General features: G+C 40.9%; 1 long non-coding RNA gene across 1 annotated transcript in view; it reads left to right on the forward strand.

The window, feature by feature from the left end:
- Positions 1 to 15,561, forward strand: part of LOC112545169 (uncharacterized) — a 37,441-nt gene extending 21,880 nt beyond the window's left edge. Inside the window, exon 4 of the long non-coding RNA XR_003088606.2 lies at positions 15,257 to 15,561. This is a non-coding gene — a long non-coding RNA (uncharacterized LOC112545169). The remainder of the gene's footprint in view (positions 1 to 15,256) is intronic.
- Positions 15,562 to 18,327: the final 2,766 nt, after the last annotated feature.

The raw sequence follows: 18,327 nt of genomic DNA on the forward strand, positions 1-18,327 counted from the left end.
TATCCATGCCAAAGTAGACGCTCTTTTCCGCAAATGCTTTTAACTGAAAACTTTTCCGTTAAAAGCATTTGCAGAAAATCATGCCAGTCTAGACATAGCCTGTGTGTTTATCTAAAATTGCATATAAGAACTAAATAGGTCCATACAGGGGTGTAGAAGCCCAGAGGAAGGAAAAAACTGCATGACAGAAAAGTTGCCTCTTGACAGAAAAGTCACTGAACTTTTGAAGGTGTAATCCAAGATAAGCCATCTAATGCTAGACAGACACAAGTGAACAGATGTCTTGAAAGCATAAAAAGATGAGGTCCTTCAACCAAAGGGGATTGCAGTTTCTGGGAACTGAATGTAGGGAAAAGAAACAAAACCTGTACATTGCTATGATTATGTTATAGACTTTCAGATATACATTTTTATTTCTATGTGCTTGTCAGCCTTTCTAACTGCCCTCCATTTACTTGGCATCACTTGTTACTACACGTATGTTATTCTTTCAGTAGAACAGTTCAGTGCTGAGTTTAAATGCAAATGTGAATTTACACCAGTTAAAAACTGTAATGTATTTGTGTGTCTGTAGAGGAATAAATGAACCAGTGAACTGTGGCTGGATTTTGCAGAGCACTTTGGGGAAAAGTTAGGACTGCAGGTGTGCTGGTTGTAAACAAGGCTGGTGAAAGCAAGAGTGGGGCTGTGAGACTCTATGGAGATGTCTACACAGCAGTAACATGGTGTGCATCTACACAGGAAGCCCATTATTTCAAAATAATGGGCTTCTTACTCCAACTTCTGTAAACCTCATTTTATGAGGAGTAAGGGAAATCAGGGGAAGAGTGCTCTTTTTCAAAATAACTGCTGTGCAGACAGTGCCAAAAGTCGAAATAAGCTATTTTGACTTAAGCCAAACAATTAGCATAGTTCAAGTTGCGTAGTTTATTTCAAGTTTAGCCTTGCTGTGTAGACATGCCCTATATACGCTTATGGAGTCAGAACAGCTGAATTGAAGCTGTCTAGCACATAGAAAGACAATTGCAAGCAGAGAGGAACCTAACCTGGTCCAAAGCAGTAGAATTAGCAACAGAAAAGAAAGCAACATGAAAAACTTACAGTATTTGCACTAAGACTGCAGGGACAATCGAAATGACTCAATGAAGAAGATGCAAAGCCAACTGCAAGGGGCACAGACCCCTAACAGGTGTTTTCATTGTGAAGGAAATTCTTCAAGTGTCATAAATTTTTCAAGACTGGACACTTAGCCATAAAATGCAAACAGAACTTCACACCCAAAAGGATAGATTCCACCCTCTCAAAAAAAACCAACAACCCCCCCCCCAAAGAAAACCAACCAACCAAACAAAAAACACAGAGACAAAAAGGACAAAGGGAAGTAGATAGAGGGGATTCATCTACTGTGATAAATGAACATACATCTCAGAAGTGCAAAAGGAGGACTGATAGAGAATGTAGGAATGACCTTGTGAACCACCAGTGCAGAGCTCGTCTAGAGTTTGTATTTGTCCCTGTAAAATATAAAAGTCAAAAGAAGAAGTTACAAGACCTAGTCATCTGGGATCAAAGGTCAAACCAGTTAGGCTTAAAACAGTTACAAGAATGAAAACTAAATTGAGAGGAAATGTTCAAAGTATATCCTAGCAAAAGACCAGAATTATACCTAGGCAGTCCTAGATGTTCACCAGACGTTTTTAAAGAAGGACCAAGGATTGTGATGGAGTTTATAGATGCCATGCTAAAGTGGAGGAACACACTGAATAATACTGAACCAGGGAAGCCCACTACCTGAACAAGTACAAGACATGCTGCACATGGAGGGACAGTTTTCAAGGGCAGTGACAGAGGGAGAGGAGGAGTTACAGGCCGAACCTAGAAATAAGGCTGGTGCTGTGAGCAGAGTGACCACAGCTTTAGTAAGGCAGCTCTGGGAGTGGTGATTCATATTTCCCCTTTTTTGGAACCCTGGAGAGGCCCCCCAAATGGAATGTTGTCTCCAGGCAGACAGAACTGATGCTATTAAAATTATGACTGTACCCAAATGGAGAACTACACCCTCGTAGGCAGTGTAACCTGGGGTGGACCAACCAGCAGTCTGGACACAGCAATGTCCTTTTAGGTCCCTTTTAGGGCCCTGTGTCAGGATCCAGTGTAGTGGAGGGAATAGGTTTCCCTCCCTTTCTTCCTCTCTCTTCTGTAGCAACTGAACCCACAAGAGGGAAAGAAAGACCACTCAGTGGAGACTGAGCTGTCATATATCACCTGACAGAGACCCTCCCAGAACAAGCCAATTGTAAAAAAACATGTGATATATAGTCAGAAACATAAGCATTCTGCAGGATAAAACACCCAAATTCAACAGTTAGAGGCAAACTGGTAGATAATGTTTGTGTTTTTACATATATATTATTAGAGGTTAACAGTGTAATTGAACAGTCCCTGTCTATGCCGTATTCTGTTAATTCAAAGATCAAAATGAGATCTTAACATTTAAATGAACTGTAAATATAGTTATATTACTGTATTGATTTCTCTTTGAAGTATATAGTAAATCACCTGCAAATGGTAGAAAACAGGCAATTGCCTTATGTTAACTGTGCAGCTAATTACCAAGTGATGCTACGTCTACTTCAGAGTCTTGATGTTTGCCTATTATTTGCCTAAGAACTCTGCACTTTCAAGAGAATGCCTGAAACCTTGGGTTTTTCTCTCAGATCTGCTCACTGCTTTATGCTGGGGAAGCTTGTTAAGAGTGAGATCTCCAGTCCCATCTGGATCACCCTGAAAATGAACATTGTACTATAACCTCAGGACTAATTCTGAAAGAACTCTTTGCAACTATGAAACTGATCTCACAACTGTACTAAGTGTCTGTGGCTGAGTCTAAATTGGCATGATTGTCCGGAAATGCTTTTAACGGAAAAGTTTTCCATTAAAAGCATTTTCGGAAGGGAGTGTCTAGATTGGTATGGACGCTTTTCCACAAAAGCACTTTTTGCGGAAAAGCGTCCGTGCCAATCTAGACATGCTTTTGCACAAAAAAGCCCCAATTGCCATTTTCGCGACCGGGGCTTTTTTGCGCAAAACAAATCTGAGCTGTCTACACTGGCCCTTTTGCGCAAAAGCTTTGCTCAAAAGGGACTTTTGCTTGAATGGGAGCAGAATAGTATTTTCGCAAGAAACACTGATTTCTTACAGTAGGAAGTTAGTGCTTTTGCGGAAATTCAAGCGGCCAGTGTAGACAGCTGGCAAGTTTTTCCACAGAAGTGGCTGATTTTCCAGAAAAACTGGCCAGTCTAGACACAGCCTAAATGTATCTTTTAACCCAGTTTTTCTCAAACTGTGCTCCGTGGAGCCCCAGGGCTCCATGAGACATCTCCAGGGGCTCCAGGAGGTTGACAAACTGGAAAGCCTTCAAAAGCATAATTGAGAATCACCTCGAACTGACACAATTAACACACACAGCTGGGATGCCGCACAAATTTTTACGCATGTAAAGGGCTCCAGAGCCCAAAAAGTTTGAGAACTGCTGTTTTAACCAATACTCGCTTTTCATTTTTAATACATTTCAGTTTAGTTAATAAGAATTTGGTGTGTGCATTTGGGTAAGATCTTAAATATTCACTAACTAGGGAGGCAATGTGTCTGATCCTTTGGGACTGGTAGAACTTTTATTTTTATTTATTTTTTTTTTGGTCTGGGCAGAAGCCAAAGGCTGGGTTACTATAAGGGACCTGTGATGTGGCTTTTGGATAACCAGTTAGGTATTATGGAAGTTGTTTTGTGCTGCATTGGTGAATCTAAGTTTTGGAATATACACTAGTTTGTGGATTGTCTGCCCTATTCTTGCAGTTTAACTAATTGATTAATCTCAGCATGGCTACCCTAGAATCCTGGTCACAGCTCATGAAGCCACTGCATGACCACTAGACCAGCAGGCTATCAATGGCCAAGATTTAGATCCAGGATATGGTCAAGTCAGAATATTTCAAGCAAGATCAGTACCTTACACCTGGAGAGAAAAGATTGAGACAGTCTGGAAAAGGAGAGCACCATTTCACCAGGGCACTTTTCTGTAGTATAGGACATACCTGTAGTGCCCTTGGTTAAACCCAATAAGATCATCTGCCTCTGCAGGGATAATAAAGTTATAGTGCATCAGGTTTCCAAATTTAAAAAGCACTCCATTCTACAGACATTCTTTCTGATAGTGTTAGGCATAAGGCAAAAATTTAGCAAGCTAGCCATTTCACAGGCATACCAACACATACTGTTAAAGGAGGAAGGTAAGAAATTTACTACTATAAACATTCAAAAGAACTTATGCCAGTGTGACCAATTGCCATTTAGTCAGCATGGCGATGAAAAGTGTGTGGAAAGCTTCCTGTGTGTTGTAATGAGGATTTATGATATTCTGATCATAGGCGGATGTGATATGGAACATCTATCAGCAGTGGAGACAGCACTTCAAAATATTTTAGGCCACAGGAATTCAGTTAAAACAAGGTCATTTTTTTTTTTTATGATTCCAAAAATGGTGTCCCTGGGCTACAGGATAGAAAAGGGAAGGATTCACTTGTGGCAGACAAGGTCAAGGCAATTGAAGAGGCCCTCATCTTTCAACACGCAACTGAGCTATGATTTGGTTAACAAGAGATTAAACGGTGTGATATCCTGGGCCAAAATCCAGACTAGTGTGGGGTTGTGTCACCCCAGCATTGCAACCCTGAATGCAATGCCTTGCTGTAGTAGCTGCAACCTGGGCTGCTCACAAACAGCTTTCCAGTATACTAGTTACACCCTGGCTCTCACCAGCTGTGGTTACACTGTAGAGCATGGATTCCCAAACTGGGGGGCATGAAGAAATTCCAGGGGGGATGCAAGGTGACCCAGTCTGTTCCCCCTCCCCCATCAATCCCTCGTGCTCCCTAAGTTTTGCTGCTATTTTTATTTTTTGTCCCTGGTCAGTTCCTTTTTTTTTTTTTTTTGCTCAAAAAATTTTGCTGCTATGGGGGGGGGGGGGGGGGGAAGAGGGTCAGGAGGGTTTCTCAAAAATCAAAAAGGGGGCATGATACCGAAAAGTTTGGGAACCACTGCTGTAGAGTAACTCCAATGTACCCAGTTCTAGATATTCCCACAGGAAAATATTCCCTATACTACTTACCCTTTCTCCTGGACAGTACAGAAATATTAAATCCATTATTCCTTTAAGAGAATAATATGTCTGTTTATTGTGTCAAATAGAGTTACCCAGACACTTCAATTTAAACACACTGGCTGCATCTAGACTGGCAAGTTTTTCCGCAAAAGCAGCTGTCTACACTGGCTGCTTGAATTTCTGCAAGAACACTGACTTGCTACTGTCTGAAATCAGTGCTTCTTGTGGAAATACTATGCTGCTCCCGTTTGGGCAAAAGTCCTTTTGCGCAAAAGGGCCAGTGTAGACAGCTCAGATTTGTTTTGCGCAAAAGTGCATCTAGATTGGCACGGACGCTTTTCCACAAAAAGTGCTTTTGCGGAAAAGCGTCCGTGTCAATCTATACGCTCTTTTCTGCAAATGTTTTTAACGGAAAACTTTTCTGTTAAAAGCATTTGCGGAAAATCATGCTAGTCTAGACGTTAAATAAAACAATAAAGTACGTTTATTAATGACAAAGAGAGAGATTGTAAGGGAGTATGAGTAACGAGGCACAAAAGTCAGAAACAGTTACAAGAAAAACAAAGATAAAATATGTACTACTTAACTACTTAAGAAACAAGCCTTACTGCAAAGCAAACATTCTCATCACAGGAGCCAGCTGATTATTGACCTAACTTTTAAATCTAGACCTCTCCCCCAATGCCTAATTTCTTTTGTGTTTTCAGGTATGGAGAATGAGGTGAGCAGGAGAGAGAAGGAGGGGTGGTTTAGGGCTTTTATCCCTCCTTTTTATAGTTTCAATACCCCTCTTCCCGCTGAGAACCAGGAGACAAGAAACAATGTGGAAGGGAATTCCCTGATGTTTCTTTTTCCACCTGTTTGAATTTGTTTTGTTTTTCCTTCCTGCGTGATTATTCTGCTTACTGCTTAGATGCAAATTAAGGCAAGTGCCCATTCTTTCCTTTGTTTAGGATAAAACTGACTTCTGCCTGGGCAGTCTGTGGGATTCAGAACACGTGTTAATAACATCACACAGGGAAACTTACAACTTCACACACCATGTTGACACATATTTTACTAGGACAATACTGACCAGCAAATTACAAGTTTTCAAATGATACCTTGCAAGCCATACCTTGAGAAAAAGATTATTACCATTTGGGACAGCAATGTATTCTGTCACAACAGGGTTACTCAGGATATTATGGGTAAGAGCCATTCTTCATTTTTATTACTTCCTGTTTATTATGTGTTCTTCCCCCCTCCACATAGTTGAATAAAGCAGTATGCTCCCAGACTGCAGGGCTCTAAGTGTGCTTCTTGTGCAGTCTCTGACAAAAAGCCTATAACCCATCTTGAGGATACCCCTGGGAGATGTGGGAGTGTTGCAACCAGATGCTGAGAGTGGGGGAGGTGGAAAGGAGGAAGTTTCCCCAGGGCTTGGTGATTCAACAGGGCCCAGGGCTCTTGGCTGCTCCACTCCTGTAGTAGTGGCAATGGTAGCTCGGAGTCGTGGGCCCTTTACATTGATGCTGGAATGCTGTGCTCTTGGTGGCTCTGAGGGCCGGCTGGAGGATGGGGAAGGCAGCACAGTGCACACTGGGCAGTGCTGAAGGCTGGCCCTTCCTAGTCTCACCCCTTTTGCCTGAGGCCCTTCTCCTTCCAGGAGGGCAGAGCTGGCCAGACTAACCTTACCCAGGGATATGCTGAGTCTGTCAGCTCCCTGATTGCAAATGTTCTTAGAGTAGCTTTGAAGCAAAGCTAACAGAAACATACTCCTCAGAAAGTGTATTTGTGTTAGCTTCTTGTGCTCTTTCTCTTTTTTTAAACGTCGAGGCATGTTTGTGTACCAGTTGTGTAAAACATTCAAGAAAAGAATTCTTCCGTACAGCAGCAAAAATAAATTCACAGTTTTCCATGAGACGATTTTCTTCGTACAGCAGAATTAGTCTAATCTCCTCATACCTATGCGCAAAGGCAGAATGCTAATATATTTAGACCTTTCGATTGGTTACTTACCATTTACACTTGCATAAAACATTAATACTGGCAACTGAGCATGAAAATTCTAAATTAACAGAAACTAATGCTGCCATTCAGCCAGCCTTCGTGTTGCTGTGAGAAACTGAGGCAATTAAAAAAAAACATGGCATAGCCTGATATTATTGCTTCTGATTTAAATGTGATCCTTCATACATGATAGGCCAGAGAATTAATCCACTTGTCTTTACTGTTTCCTATTACAGGACACATGATTACCCTGCTATTTTTTGCATGAAATGTGCATTAAAACAAAATGACTAGTAAAATGGTATGTTATAGTTAATCTGTATTAATGTCACCATTCTGCAAAATGTACAGGACTTGGAGAAATAGTTACATTCCATTTGTGTAATGTCCTTATTCCTGCAAGCTCAGCAGACTGACAATGCCAACAAAAGTGAAGGGGTGGGGGGAAGAAACTATCTCAATCCTGATTCATAGTCATTCTCTTCTCTTAAATCCATCCACTTTATTTTGTTGTTACTGCTTCCCTTCTTTAGTTACCCTGTAAAAAAAGCAATTGAATAGTCCATGAGCCAGGTTTCCTCAAACCCGGTTCGCACAGATGAGATCACTCTTGAAAAAGGCCCCCGGTCCCGGTGAGTGAAAGCACTAATGAAAATTATCATTCCAAACGAATCTTCTGCAGCTGTCTTCATAAAAAGAAACTGATTAGAGGTTTGGACGGTGCTAACTCTGTAAATTATCAAACAAATACAGCAGAAGCCTCCATTTATGTATATTAAAATTACGATTTGAACATCACACTTAGAGCACATTAATCAACTTCGTTCTTTGTTTTTATGGGTAATGAGGCTTTGCAGAAAGGTAAACAACTTTCTAAATAAAGTGGCTTTGGCAAAAATGGATTAGATGTATTCCTACTTTAGATTTATATATGTACACACACAAAATTTGGTGAGAAATGGCTGAGTAGTATACTGTATAGAATGACCTAGCTGCTGCTGTATGCATGCAGACACCAATAGAGAAAGAAAGAAATGTAGCCCATGTTTGTTCTCTCCCCACTCTCTTTATTGATTTAATCTCATTCACAACAACACTACCTGGTAACTGTGCAAGCGTGAGACTTTTACAGGCTACCTAATAGTTGTACTTACCACCTTTAGTCTGTGCCTTCTTAATCTGCAAATCTTTTTTAAGCTTTGATTGTCAAAAAGACATCCTCAGTCAGTTTTCTTCCTGGAATTTGGAGATGGGGGTGTGAGGGACAGTTGCCTTTAAACATGGTTAATACAATGTGCTCAGAACCTGACACATTGCTAATTTAGTTATTCTCTTTGAAAAAAAACTAACCAGGACATTTGAACTGTGGCTGCTTTGTAGGTATGGGTTGAATGTTTGTTTAGGATTTTAACTAATATGCTTTTGTGGCATGCTCATCCAGCTCCTCAAACAGCCTCATTTTGGAAAACAAGACAGTCTGTTAGAAATGAAAGAACCTGCTTTGATGCCAGGCTAAGCTCTGTGGGCCCATCGCTCCACTTGGTTACCCCAGTATGATCACATTAATTCAGCTGGAATCAATGAATCTGGCCCTTTGTGCTTATTGTAAGCTGTTAAGTGCATACAGGCACTGCACAGACTCTGGGGGTAGAATTAGATTTTAACTTTTTCTCTCCCTTGATTTTGGACTCGAATGGTTAGGAGGTATAATGGGCAGCACTGTGGTGGAGTAACAGTTCAATGAAGGCATAATTCCTGCTCTGTTGGCCCCTCGCTTTAGGGATGCGTGGGTAATAATTTGCTACTGCTTTATACCAGCAGCACAGAACTCTTCTCTTTGTCCACCCAGCGCAGAGGTTGCTCAGCTGTTCTGGCTGATGCGTTAGGAAGTGAAATGTGTACCTGCTCTCAATGTGGGAAAGGGGGGTCTGCAGTGCCCAGCTTGTGGGTAGGCCTCTGTATCAGATCATATGAATCATGTTGACTGGAGTTTTATTTGGAATTTACTGTTGGACAGCTTGCCAATAAGACCAGAATGTATCTAAGTTTCCCTTCCCTCTGGCCACAGAAATTAAGAGCTAGACAGCTCTATGTCAGGAGGCAGATTTGAGGATTTGCCTCAACAATGACACTTAGACGGTTGACAATTAAAACGGAATGATTTTAATGTCAAGAATATTATGCAAAAGCGGCGAGGAGTCCTGTGGCACCTTATAGACTAACTGAAGTGTAGGAGCATAAGCTTTCATGCGCAAAGACCCACTTCATCAGATGCATGTAGTGGAAATTTCCAGAGGGAGGTATAAATATGCAGGCTACAATCAGGCTGGAGATGACGAGGTGGATCCAATCAAGGAGGATGAGGCCTACTTCTAGTAGCTGATCTGGAGGTGTGAATTCCAAGAGAGGAGAAGCTGCTTTTGTAGTTAGCAAGCCATTCACAGTCTTTGTTTAATCCAGAGTTGATTGTGTCAAACTTGAAGATGAACTGTAGCTCAGCAGTTTCTCTTTGAAGTCTGGTCCTGAAGTTTTTTTGCTGCAGGATGGCTACCTTTAGATCTGCAATTGTGTGTCCAGGGAGATTGAAATGTTCCCCTACAGGTTTTTGTACGTTGCCATTCCTAATATCTGATTTGTGTCCATTGATTCTTTTACATAGGGACTGTCCAGTTTGGCCGATGTTTAGAGCAGCGAGGCATTGTTGGCACATAATGGCATATATTACGTTAGTAGATGTGCAGGAGAATGTACCAGTGACAGTATGGCTGATCTGGTTAGGTTCTGTGATGTATATATGTGGGCAGAGTTGACACCAAGGTTTGTTGCAAGGATTGGTTCCCAAGTTAGAGTTATTATGGTGCGGTGTGTAGTTGCTGGTGAGAATATGCTTCAGGTTGGCGGGTTGTCTGTGGGCAAGGACTGGCCTACCTCCCAAGGCCTGTGAAAACGAGGGATCATTGTCCAGGATGGGTTGTAGATCACTAATGATGCGTTGGAGAGGTTTATGATTATACATAGTAAAAGGCCCTTGGAAGATGAAGGAATCAGCCTCACTCTGTAGATGGAGCAGGGGCCTCAGTGGAGCAACAAGAAGAAAAGGTAGCAAGGAATAGAAATGAGTGTAAAGGACATTAGGAAAGGCAAGGAAAGACAGAGCATCAACCCCGGGCAGAGCATATGTAGCCTTTTTATTGGCATTTTTCATCATCCAATAACCAACCCCAAAATAGATTTCGGCACTAAGATTTGAAGGTCTAAATATTTGATTGGAGAAAGCACATCTCAACTCCAAAAACAGGCAAGATGCTGAAAATTCTAAAACTGATCAGATATTGTTCACTGCTCACCTTTTTTTTGACAAACAGGACACCTCACCTATATTTTTTGTTCTCTCTGCTCTTGTCATACAAAAGGACAGGATGTCTAATATATATTTTTGCTCTAGGTTAGTGCTCCAGCCCCTTTTGTGGTTTTGACATGGCCTTATTGACAAGACTGGAAATTTCCACACATGCTAATAAGCTATCTTATTACTTACTCTACTCCATTTTACTTATTAGCTTCTTTATTGCCAAAGCTAACTTCTTACAGAAATAGGATTTCTGCAGGTCCGTCGCATTAGTGTTAAAACAGAGTAAATGGAATAAGACAGTTAAAAGGCTTTGGAAAGTAAATAAGCTGTAGGCAAGGTTTGGCGGAAGATATAGTCTTACAAGCACAGGAACTTTAAAATCAACAGCTCTGCTGTGATTTTCTGAATCAGCAAACCCCAAAACACTGCCTAGCCATTGAGATATAGCCACAGCATAAGAACTGAAGTGCACTAAAGATCACCCATCACTTCCCACCTGGCAAGTTTATGGAGAGCATAGCTCAACAAAACCTGAGATTGCAGAAACCACTATGGAACCACATGTGTTAGACCACAGATCCATCTCTGGATCTGGCCAGGTAATGGCAAAGTGTATTGACCTCATTTACTGTTTCAAACCAACAAACTGCCTTTCTGGTTTCAACCTGCCATGCAGAGTGTGGACCTCACTGAACCTCATCTGAATAGACCATAAAAGATGCAGCTACTTGATGCACAAATGGTAAACCAAAGATTCCTCTTCATGTGACTGTGGTGAGAAGATCCAAACTATCGAACACCTCATAACTCAGTGATCCAAATATGGATTTAAAGGTGAATTGGATGATATCCATAATATCACAGGGGAAATCTTGGAATGGCTTATGGCCTGACAACTGAATCTATAGACAGTTGCTTTGCTCATTCAATATATGAGAGAGAGAAAGAGAGAAAGTTCACTTACCTCTGCGTGTTGGCCTACAAAGGAGGCCATGGAGGAGCATAATGAAGGATGCTTTACTCCCAGGAGTGCTTCTGCGCAGTCCATCTCACAATCTTGCCTAAAAGGGGTAACAGTCAGCAAGTCACTCAGGGTATGTCTAGACTACAGGCTTTTGTCAACAGAGGCTTTGTCGACAGATATTGTCGACAAAGCCTCTGTCGACAAAGAGTGTCTAGACTACATCCAGTTCTGTCGACAAAGCAAGCCGCTTTCTCGACAGGAGAGTATAGACGCAAAGGACAGTGTAGATGCAATAACGCCTTTTGTCAACAGAACTCTGTTGACACAAGGCGTTATTCCTCGTAGAATGAGGTTTACCACCATTGACAAAACTGCTGAGTTCTGTTGATGTTATGTCGACAAAACTCGGCAGTAGTGTAGACACAGGTATAGTCTTGTCAACAAAATTCCACTTTTGTCTACAAAACCCTGTAGTCTAGACACACCCTCAGGGTATGTCTAGACTACGTGGCTCCATCGACGGAGCCATGTAAACTAGTTTACCCGACATAGTCAATGAAGCGGGGATTTAAAGAATCCCTTCTTCATTAAAATAAAAATGGCAGCCGCACTGTGCCGACAATCAACTGATCCGGCACAGCACGGCAGTCTAGACGTGGCTCGGTCGACAAGGGAAGCCTTTGTCAACCGCTCCTGTAAACCTCATTTCACGAGGCATAAGGGAGGTTGACAAAGGCTCCCCTTGCCAACCGATTCGCATCTTAACTGCCGCGCTGTGCCGGATCAGCTGATTGTCGGCACAGTGCAGCAGCCATTTTTATTTTAATGAAGCGGGGATTATTTAAATCCCCACTTCATTGACTATGTCAGGTAAACTAGTTTACATGTCTCTGTCGACGGAGCCATGTAGTCTAGACATACCCCAAGGGTATACACAGTATCTCGTACCTTGAAATAAGCTACACAACTTGAGCTATGCAATTTGCATAGCTTATTTCAAAATATCTTATTTTGAAATTTGGAGCTATCTACACAGCACTAAATTTTGAAATAAATTGCTATTCCGGCATCTTCCTTAATCCTCATGCAACAAGTTTTATAGGAAGCCGGAATAAGAAGCCCATTATTTCCAATGTATTTCAAAATAGCAGGCTTCTTGTGTAGACAGCGCAGAATGCTATTTCAGGATAATGGATATCATCCCAAAATAGCTCCTCTGTGTAGATGTACCCTAAGTGTTACTGTAGTAGAATCATCTAGATTTCAGGCAATGGTATGCTACTCAACATCTCCTACTTTTACAGTAGTACCATAAAATGCCTGGGTAAGACATCCTGCAAGAGGTACAACTAGCATATCAAAATGAATTGGCATGATATTACCTGTATCAATTATGTATTTTTTTCAGAATTTACCAATTCCATTTGTAGATGTGATGTGAAACCCGAGACCTGCATATCATGAGATTCAACTAACCATAAAAATCTGCTTGTACTTGGGGAGCTGCTGTTACTGGAGAGAAGGAAAGGGGGGCAATTGGATTAGAAAGTGAACTGGCAGTACAGAATGCACAGAATTGGGGAGGTGGAGGAAAAGGAGAAGAGGAAAAAGTGATAGAATGAAAAATATGGAAAATTCCCTCATACATGTAATGAGAGGATTTGCAGACTGTACACTGAACTGTGCCCTTTGATGGCCGCAGAATGCAGGAACTCCAGGTGGTGCTGTGATGCATGTAGGCACAGCTGCCTTAAGCTCTTGAGCCATTGAAAAAAGAGTTGTGATATCCCCCTCCCAGACAAGGAGGACAGCGATGCTGCTAGAGCCCCATTGAAAAAGGCTGCAGATGACTTGATGGCAATTAAAGCCACAATTCCAGAATGCAAGCTGCAATTACATCTATTGGTTATTCCCTGCTAAATCTGACTGGACATGTAACAGAGGCCGAGGGCTGCATATCAGCCACTGGCAATCAAATCCAAGGGCTGCATACTCATATTCAGCATAATATCAATGTGATTACCTTCCTGAAAGCAAAAATTAAAGACATTGAAGGAGATCATGGCAATATAACATGAGAATTATAGGCAGAGCTTTCTGTATTTCAAGACGGTGATCTTTGCTTGATCTCCCTTCCTTGCCCACCCCTGGGATAATTCATGTGCACCACATTTGTTTACCCTTTTAGTTCATTCTGGAGAGTAAAATACCCTGCTTCAAAAATATCCACCAGCAGAAGTCATTGCCTCAGGAGGATCAGGGGAACTTTGATCTTCAGCTGTTCCATCAGGAAGCTGTCAGAAAGTGCAGTGCCTCTGGGTGTAAAATGTGGTAGGGATTATGTGAGATCTTCCTGGCTGCTGGACTGAAGATTATCTAAATCCTGGGATGGATTTCTAAATTGGAGGAAAAAAACTTCTGGGCTGTCATATTATTCTTCACTGGTGCGGGGTTAGCATACCTATCCTTTGGTCAATACAGCCTGGCTGTGGTGCCACAATGACTCAATGAATCCCTGGAATGGAGTTTATTTCCTAGCACTGCTGTTTGAAAGAGTTACAACTTTACTGAACAGATGTTCCATAGTTATAATGGAGAGCACACTCAGACTACATATGCCTGAATGGCTGCTTTGTTCTGCATGGTGTTCAAATGTGTTCACTTTACCCTCTCTTGCCTGCCACCCATCCGCTCCATCCTCTCCCTTTAGTCCCATTTTTTTTCCTTGTTGGAAGAAGGCAAGTGGGAGATTCTGGGGTTGTGTTGACAGGATGTTCTAGTTTAATTAAATGTATATGATGCTGTAATAGAAGACTTGGTGAGATAGGTGGCCTAGTGATTAGCTTCTGACTCTCTCTCTCAGCTGGTGGTCTAATACAAAATGAAAAGAAAAAGAAACTGAATGATCAACCCCTCCACCAGCCCTTGGTATATAGTCCCATTTCCTCAGGAAGGCTTTTCCAGATCCCCTTTGAATGCAAAGCACTCCAATTGGACTTATGAGTAAGTAGGGTCACAAAGCTATTTAAACATCAACCTATTTGCTGGATCTAGTTCTTGTTTGATCACACGTTATAGTTTGGTCATTGGCAACCAGGGTTCCCTCTAAGCTGTGGAGCAGCACAGATTCATCTCTGATTAATCAGCTCCACACAGTCAGTCAGGGCTATGAATGGAGTCCTGAGCCTCTGACTGGGCAGGGCTGATTAATCACCTGTGAAGCTGTGCTGCTGCACATCTTAGAGTCAACACTGTTGGTGTCTACAATATATGGCTCTCTATGTACATTCTTTGAACCCTCTTTATTAAGATGCGTGCTGAATATTATTGTTCAAATCCTAAAATGCCTGGGCTGATACGAGTCATGCTTGAAATTCTGATATTATAGTGGCCTGACCAAACCAAGTATTCAGTTACTTACCTTCCAGTACCCTGGCTACAGGAATGAAATTTGAATATTGTTATTGAAATAATATCTTTCAGTTCACCTGATAGAAGTTCTATAGTGTAATCTCGTTATTGTGAAAATACAATGTACGAATGTAGATTTTAATATATATATATATTATGCATTCAAAACCGAAATAAGGTAAGCCTTTAGAACCAATAAGTTGAAGCATGAATAGGCATACACATATTTAGGATATCTATTATGTAAATTCCTTGGAACACTGGCTACAACAGAACCATAAGAATGCCTGTTTTCACTTTCAGTGACATTGAAAATAGGACATAGAGAGCATTATCTCCCATAAATGTAAACAAAGTTGTTTGTCTTGGTTGCCAGATGCTGGGAACGGAAGTCATTAACTGGATCAGTTGTTGAGATGGTTACCTATTCTCGTCATTCCCTCTGAAGAACTTGGGTATGGCCACTGTTGAAAGACAGGAAACTAGCCTAGATGGAATCTTTGATTTGACCCAATATGGCCATTCTTATTTTCTTTTGTTGAGTTTTTATGTCTTAACAATTGGCTGAACAAGAAATAGGACTGAGTGTACTCAAATAATATGATTTGAAAAACACTATTTAATAATTTTTATTGTGAAAATATAATATATAGCATAAATAATAATCTTTATAATTATGTATTTATAATAAAATAATATAATGTAATAAAATATAATAAAGGGAAGATAGTGCACATTATGACCTGTGTTGTAACGGAAAACAATGTATTTGAAAATGTAGAAAAACATTCAAATATTTATAATAAAATTAAATGTATATTCTATTATTGCAATTATGACTATTTTAAAACATTTAGTTAATGCATACAATTTAAACAAAACAAACGAACTGTGATTAACTGACAGCCTAGATACAATATATATATCAGCTCCCTTGCAGATAGGCTGTTTTCTATAGGTTACTCTTGGTGCTCCTTAGAATCTCAGCATCTCTGTATTGGAATCTATTCTTACTGAAAGAACTTGGAAAATAGATACAATACACCTCAGCTAGTACATGTTGGCATAGTTCTACTGTAGATAATGGAACTCTGCCAGTTTATGCCTGTTGAGGCTCTAACCCTGTTTTTTAATGATAAAGCATTGGACATGAACTGGATAATATCACATTACATATTTACTGAGAGCTGGAATGAAGCATTGGGAATTGAACTATTGATCGCTGGACTACCACATGAAGGCCAGTTAATGTTCCTTTAGGAAGCAAGTGACTCAAACTATTTCACATCTCTGCTCCAGAATATCCTGATCTAATAATGCCCACTTAAAAAACCTCAACAATTCCAGCATATTATATACTGCATGGTATTAGCAAGGTTTTACAACCTACTAAAGTATTCCTTGCCAGAAAGCAATCAATACATTTGCTCAGCATGAAAGCACATGGAATTGCCTTTTGCATCTGTTTTTTTTTTTTTTAAATATTTTTAGTGATGCAAGTACCTTTCAAAATTCTTAATTCATGGTGGCAGACGACAACATGGGGGAGGGTTTTCACCATTATTTTTGCCGACAGAAACAAAGTCTTTGGTGGCAATCTTCCAGAAAGTTAACAATGACAACATAAGATGGACAGAGCTTTCTTTCAGTCAGATGGTCACTCTTATATATCTGCTTCGAGGAACTATTCCAACACTAATTTTTATACAGCACATTTATTTAATGTAAGTGATATGGCTATCATATATGAAAAGAAGAGTGTGGGTTTTTTTTTCTTGCTTCCTAATATCATCCATGAAGTTTCATTCAGAAGACATCTGCTGGCTGGCAGATATCGTGCTGAATCCAGGCCATCATTTCCTGGAAGATTAAATGAATGTTTCTCGCTGCACGGACTTTTCCATTCTCTGTACAGGTAACATCAATCTGTTTTGGACTGGAGTCAATGGTTCTCTGGAGCAGATCTATGTCTAGCAGTGACAAGTGCAACATAGTTCTGGGATGAGTTTCATCTGCTTTTGCAGAATGTTTTATTGAAGATACACTTGGAGGTGTTTTTGGCTACTGCTTGTGAATTGGATTCATGCCCTTAATAGTTGGTAAGACCAAGGGGAGTCAGATTAGTTCCATGTCTGTAGCATTTGATATCAAAGACCAGGAGGTTAACCCCATTGCAGACTCTGGCAGGGATCACACTATATTACTTCTCTTCTTTCCCTTTAGAAAGTTATCAGAGAGTGATTTGAGGGTGATGATTAATCTGGTACCCAAAAATCTTCCTGATGCAGATTCCTACATCATTAAATTCTGTCCCCACATCTTGTGCAATGCCAGTGCAAAACTACTGGGGAATATCATGAGGACAGCTGGCAAATAAATGCTTTTTAGGCTCACTGTCACTTACCAAAATGGAAAAAAAAAATCAGATTCAGATTGGGATTCTAAAAAAAAAAAAAAAAGTGGTGAATCAAAAAAGTCAACAAAAAGGTAGCTTTCCTGTTCAGCTAAACATTTTGTTTGATGTACTTCTTCAAGGGGAAGCAAAGGAAATGAAGAGATAGTTACGAAAGGATTGCTGGTAGTTGCTTCCCCACCTTTATAATTTTTATCTCTGTGCTTATGGTGCTTACTGGATATATGAGAAACCCCCTCTGCCTGCTGTCGAATGGGGATTGGAATATGGTTCTCTCAGGGTATGTCTACACTACCCCCCTAGTTCGAACTAGGGGGGTAATGTATGCATACCGAACTTGCTAATGAAGCCCGGGATTTGAATTTCCCGGGCTTCATTAGCATAAAGCGTGCGCCGCCATTTTTAAAAGCAGGCGTACAGATAGTTCGGATTAGAAGCCTAATCCGAACTATCTAGTCCGTGCCGTGTGTAGCCGCGCGGCACGGGGTTCCCACTAGCCGGCTTTTAAAAATGGCGGTATGCATACATTACCCCCCTAGTTCGAACTAGGGAGGTAGTGTAGACATACCCTCAGAGTGCAGAATAGTGCCCTAGCCACTGGACTATAGGATAATTTGGTATTGTCTCTCTTGAAGTTGTTCCACCAAAAATACATAGTCATTGGATCAGGGAGATTATGTAGAATCTCCCAGATAAATGCCGGAACCATCAAGTAAATGAATTCTACAGTGGGGTTCTTTCCACCTTGTACTTGAAGCTGTCCCACTTTGTGTATAATATTTTAACAGTCATTGGGTCGGAGAGTATGACTTTATAATTTGGACCCTACCAAAGTCACAGCCATGCAAACTGTGTGAAATCTAGCCTTTTGTGTGCCTTTCCCCTATACTATATAGATTCATGGGAGCGACCAGAGTTTCTCAAATTGGAGGTCCTGATCCAAAAGGGAGTTGCAGGGGCATCATGAGGTTATTTTAGAGAGATCATGGTATTGCCATCTTTACTACAGCACTGCCTTCAGAGCTGGGCAACAG

Source organism: Pelodiscus sinensis, chromosome 1 (genome assembly GCF_049634645.1).
Source record: "Pelodiscus sinensis isolate JC-2024 chromosome 1, ASM4963464v1, whole genome shotgun sequence".
Taxonomy (NCBI): domain Eukaryota; kingdom Metazoa; phylum Chordata; order Testudines; family Trionychidae; genus Pelodiscus; species Pelodiscus sinensis.